Consider the following 6,513-nt stretch of genomic DNA (forward strand, 5'->3'; position numbering starts at 1 on the left):
ACCTGTTGTCATGGAAATTGGGGCTCTCCAAACGGCACTATTCACATGAAACATGAATGATGAATTTGAGTTTTTTGTGTGTGCCACCGCATGTGTGTGTGCGTATGTGTGTGAGGGAGCCAACAGGCAGATTGCAGCAGTTAATCACTCTTTCTGTCATTTCCTCAAAAGAGGAAAGAGGAATTGAAGTAGAAAGAAGAAGAAAAGATGTGTTGAATGGAGACAGGAAGGTAGAAAATCTGCCCAGTGGTTAATTTCTCAATGCCGGATTGCATTCAATGCATTCGCTGACAGGGCTAGTGAGTTTGCCTAATTGCTTTGGGCTAAAAACTGCTCAGTCCAAAGAGAAAAACTAGGCTAGGTGCTTAGCCATCTCAAAATAGATAGAGCTGAATGCCTTAGTCTCTTTGGTACTGATGCGAATTGGCCAGTTTTAATAACTCTGCTAGGACTGAAACATGGAGAATGAGTGTGGCGAGATAAGGACGGACTCTACTGATATAGTCTTTCTAATTCCTGCATTCATCACTCACAGTAGATTGTGTAGTCAGACCTTTATTGTATTTTAGTAGTATTTTTCCTCAGTTCAAGACATTCAGTAGTATAGTCTATTTATTTTGTAATGATTTTTCTGGTTGACATTTTTTTTATCTGACATTGAGCACAGTTACAGAAATGTGCTTTCCTGGTTTTATCTTGTCTTTGATTATATCTTGGTTTCAAAGTTTAAATTGAACATAGAGGAAACATAGTCATCATATATGTGTAATCATGTTTAGAGCATCATCCATATTTCTGATCACTCTGCTGTATGAACAATGGCTCCTCAGTCATGAGTTTTTGTTATTTCTGAACTGACTGAGTTATAGTTATAAATATAATGAGCCCATTTTCACTAGCATCCCTGTCTCTGAAACATTATGATTATATGGTACTAATTTTCAACAGGTTGAAGGAGAGTAAATGCACATCACCTAGGTGCAAGGCTATATGTAAAAAAAAGATAATTTGTTATGCTAATTTTCAACATCAAATATGTTTTAAGAGACATGTAATGCCACTTGAATTACATTTAACAAAATAAGGAAATGAATGCATATGCCAAGTTGGAAAATGTTCTTACTGAACATATCTGAAAAATGCTCACAGACAACCTGATTTGTTTTCCCTACAATATCTGCTTAGAACATTTAAAGCATGGTTAACATTCTTTAATGCTGAAATGTAAGCATTCACAGGACTTGGTTGAGGTCAGGAAAGGTTGTTGGCTTGGCTAGATAGTTAGAAAGACAAAAGTGAATGGAAACATGAGACATGAGGGCTAATCACTATTATTTTGATCAATATTGAAGTTGTTTATAACGATTATTCATTGTTTTTAGGGACAAAATACTTTTATATTCAGTGCATCTTCCATTGATACATATCCGCTGCATATATTTTTGTACTGTTGTCACGGCACCATGACGCACTGCAGCATCACTTTCATGAATATCTTATTTTGTGCTAGACAAGGGTGAGCATTAATGGTAACAGTATGGCAAGATCAGCGACATATTTCCTCTCAGCCTTCATGCATTCATGGTACTGCAGATTATTTTGTTTTTTTAAGGTGGTTGAACAAGTTAGTTGTGTTGCTACACTCTTTGCATATGATTTGTTTTCTCCTATGTCCAGACATCAGATGATGATGGTTGATGACAGATGGTTTTTGTTATGCTCGTCTGCAGTTGCACCATTCAAGAAAGTTTTTCACTGGCTGCCAATGCAAAGCCCACGTGTAGCAGCACGACAGTTCTCCAGAAGTGGAAGCAAGCTGTTAGTTTAGGAAGCATTTGCAGCAGAGTTTTCTATTTTCTTTTTATTTTGTTGATTTAACCAACAGCATAATCTTTCACTTACCTTAACCAAAGTGCTTTTTTAACCTTACCCAAACCATACAAACTCTGATCTCCCATGTCAAAGTTCAAATACAAGGTCAAGAACATAAATGTAACACTTCCTGCGCTGGAAAACACATTGCCACTGAAAATGATCCAGGCTGCCACTGAGTATCCACACAAACATATTTGGCAAAACCATTTAGTTTGATATAAGAGGTAGAGGTAGAAGAGAACAAAGAGCTAGTTTTTCTCACTAATTTTCAAGTCACTTGAGTCAAGGGTGCAGATAGTCATTACACACCTGTATAAGGTGCTTACATGTGTCGGTATGCAGGGTTCTTTTGGGATATCACAGCTAGCACATTGTGATTTCAACAAAACAGCAAGGATAAGGGCATATCTTGGTTTTCACTCATAAAATTGTAAAAACCTGATCACAACTAGGAAATCGCTGTTAATGTGCTGTAACCATCCTCATTCATGCCAGTAAAAAAAAATGAAGTAGAACTGAATTAAAGTAGGATGGAGAGAAAGATGGAGTGCAGAGGACTGAATATATTGCATGCTCCTTTATATTTATTAATATGTTAGAGTGTTCATTTTGCTCTTGATTAACAATGGATGGATTACGTCAAATGGAGTACATGTAGCGCACGCTCCTCACAGTTAATCAAGCGCTGAGAGGTTCAATAGGTCCGTTGCCATAGAAACCAAACATGAATTGTAGACCAAATCACTTGATTGGACATGTAGTTGTTCCAGTCATTAATGGAGAACTAATGGGGCACTTTCTCCTAATTACAAGACGGATATCAGTGTGTGTATTTGACTGTGTGTGTGGGAGGGTGCGCAATCATGTCATTTTTCAGTCGTCACCATCAGGCTACATTATTACTTTGTCTTTTAGACTCAGTCTGACATATTAATTCCCTTATTTGCCCTGTGATTTACAACAACCTTTTTTAATTAAAACAAATAGACACATATCCAGTGGTGCACACATGGACATGGAAGCTATTGGTTTCATTGGGGACCAGCAGTTGTAAGCTGAACCAGAATTAGTATTATACATGGACACCACATTTTGTTCCTTTCCTTGCTTCATGTTAATGCTTGTCCTTCCTTTCCCCTTGAGTCATGGTTTCTCAGTCAACTCTGTTTGTCCTGATGCGGCTCCGGTACTGACACAGCACTGTATCACTGCCTTGTCATATGATGTTGTTCCCATGTCTGCAGCCTTTAATTTCGGTCAAGGGGAGACAGATAGTTCTAACCACCTTCCAGTGAACCCCGTGCTCTTCTTAACTTAATGAAAGTATGAATACTTGTATCTGTTTGAGTTAAAAGGAGATCATATGATATGTATGTGAGGCAGAATATGACTTTGTCTTGTCAGTGTACTTTATGTACATGTGCAACTTAAAGCACATGCAGTCTCTCCTATTTACCATGCATCCATTGATCAGCCTCTCCTCATTATGACAGGCTGCATCCTGTTTATAGCATGCCGGTCAGTTTCTGTACCAGGTGATGAGACAAGTCTTTTTGCTTGACATGATTAAGTGAAAAAGTAATGCATCTATTTGGCAGAATTTCTGTTCATTTTGGATTATTTGAGATACATTCTAATCTCACTTACACAGTCAAGCGTCTCACCAACTGTAAGATGATAAAGTCGGAGGACACAGAGCTTTTTCAAAATGTAATTTGCTGCAAATTTCCAGTCAGAAGATCCCATTGCTAATGTGATCTTTGGGATAATTTCAGAGTCACATTCATTTTTTTCAGCCAAGTATTATCAATGTGTGAGGATTGTAATTTACATTTTCTTGCAAAAGTTACATTTCACATAGTTGACACACTTTACACCTTGTATTAAAGTGCATTTGGGTTATCAGATTGCAACCACATAATGCTTAACCATTTTTAAGTACAGCTGTAAATGCACCCAAAACGCACTGAGGACAGATTGTGATCCGATCAGCCAAACCATCTCTAGAGGTGGTCAGGGACACATTGTGACCACACTGAACGCAAATGTTAATGCAATTGTGTTTTCAGTCAACACACTACAACTGCATTTGCAGAAACAAGTAATCTCCTGCGACTGTTTCAAACCTACAAGGTAGCATCCACAGGCATTAGCAAGTTAGTGAGCTAAGCTACTAAAAAGATAGCAGCAATAAAGCTTAAGGATATACATAGGTTTGAGACCCATTCTTCAACTGTAAAGGTCACCATCATTTTCCTCTATCAAAAGTCCATACAATAGCACAGCTTTACGGAGGCTATCATTTTTTTCCCCTTGCGAATGAGAGGAATGATTTGGTTGTTTGAGCCGGACAAAGATTGTGGATCTCAGTTGTAACTCGATGTGGACACTTGTAAGGCTGTAAAGTTCTGGTTGGTAAGTCGAATGTTTGGTTGTTATGCTCCTGTCCTGCCAAATCCTCATTTGTTGGACATTTGCTGGTGTTGCTTCAATAAGGCTGTGTGTCCATCAAAGTGTTTCTTTTCACAGCTGAAAAATGACAGCTGTTGTAATTCAACAAGTATTTGCCCTCTGTGATGGTTGGTCTTTGTGGTATTTGTCCTGCACCTTCTCCACTGCGATTGGACAGCTGGTGACAGCTCTCTCTTGCATGCAGTGTTACAGAGATATTTAACGTTAGTAATGTATCGTTACTGTAATGACATCAACCCCGGAGTTAACTTCTAGTGTCCGGTATGTCAGATTTTTGTCATCATTCCCTTTCAGTGCTGAGTGGTAAGACAGACTCATGCAAGCAGGTCAGGTGGAAAAGTGACAAATGTGCGCAGTTTAGTTTCGGACATTATCACATCGGAGGTCACATTTGTATTCCACTCAGGGCATTCCACTTGCCTGAATACAGAGTTGCCCTGGGCAAGTATTAATGTTGAGCCCTGTGACAGGAAAAAACACTCTGGTGGACACAGTGCTACCAGATACAGTGCACTCAGTGCACTATGGCGGTTTTGTTTTTCTAGAGATAACCCCTGCAGATTTTTCCCCCTACTAGTTGATTGGTCGAACAGTAGGTAGAATTACAGTCAACCAAGATTTTCTTTGGTTGACTACAGCCTGAGACACTGGAGACCAGGCATAAATGTAGTCAGGTTAAATCATATCTTGGTACAGTCTGGATACGAGACACATTTTAATGCAAGCTTTAAGGGGGGTCTTCAAGTCCTGATTGCAGTATGCTCACAGTATAGATTCATATTCTAAAGTGGTAATAGTGGAATAAATTACACAATCACACTGGCTTCCCTTGCCTCCAGAATGCAAAATACATGGATCATTTCATTCAGTGTGTATGATTACATCTCAGGGGACTGATTTCAAGCCCCGAAAAGTGCTGTTTTTTTCACCATGTGCATTGTTGCCTTCATTTGTTGCACAAAAAATTTCTCCTGTCTACAACACACTAATTAAAAACCATTTTATCCTTTTCAGTATAATTGCTATGCTGTGTTTTATACAGCATACCCTGTCCTCATTTATATTTGTAATTTGGTGAATAGATTATTGAGTAAAATCAGAAAAGCACCAGTGAGTCTACGTTCCTTACACTCTGAGTAAAAGTAGGCAGGGTAGAGATGAGTCATAGAAGCAGTGGAATGAGTCAGTAATGGCCGTTATACAAGTCAAGTCATGTCACATTTATTTATAAAGCATATTCTAAAACAACCCATGTTGACCAAAGTGCTGTACAGACAGCAATGAATACAAATATGCAGCAATATCTACAGTATCACAAGCTTGCTAACATTGGCGGCCACCCCAAGCTGCTGGCGCAACCACACCAAGTAAGGCTGTAGTAACAAAGAACCCAGAGTGTTTGTAACTGAGCAAATGTGTGTTTCTATGGCTGATGACTTAGACTTTTTATTTGTAAGAGACCAAATGTGTTATTTTTTCTTATTAAAGAGATAGTCTTGCTTTAAAGCACTAGTCTGTGTACAGAATTGACATATCCTCATACAACAAATGGTTTGATATCTTATGAACTAGTGCCCCCCCTTTTTCGTTAGGTATAGCAAAAGAATCATGCTTGGGTGTCATCAATTTATGTACCTAACGTAATATGATAACATGACATTATGATGTGACAATGACGGAACAGTAGTGTTTGTTTGACCTGTCCACCACCCAGACCACCTTTACACGCAGACTTTGTTGTTGTATATAATTCAAGACCAGCTTCCTCCTTTGCTCCTGTCATATGAGGGAGGACAGCTTGCAGCACATACGCCATGTGATCACAGCCTGCTGGCTCATAATTATGTGGGTTTCATATGGATTATAGTACCTACATTTTGTAGGTGTAAGTACAAACAGTGAATGAGAACAGCCTAACAAAACTGTTTCCTGAGTTATTATTTTTCATCAATGGCATTCTCTCATTGTTATAATTATGCACACCTCCAAAACGTGGCAGCTTATGTGTAATGAGAACACCTTACGCTGCTGTTAAGCCACATTGCTGAGTTCTTTAAACAGTTTTAGCAGCACTTCAGGGCTAAAAACAAAACCAGCATGCCAAAGTAGGTTATTTGATAACAGTGTCTTTGTTTCCTGCCAGGATGTACTTTCAGGTTGACTTCG

The sequence above is a fragment of the Epinephelus lanceolatus genome, chromosome 22 (genome assembly GCF_041903045.1).
Source record: "Epinephelus lanceolatus isolate andai-2023 chromosome 22, ASM4190304v1, whole genome shotgun sequence".
Taxonomy (NCBI): domain Eukaryota; kingdom Metazoa; phylum Chordata; class Actinopteri; order Perciformes; family Serranidae; genus Epinephelus; species Epinephelus lanceolatus.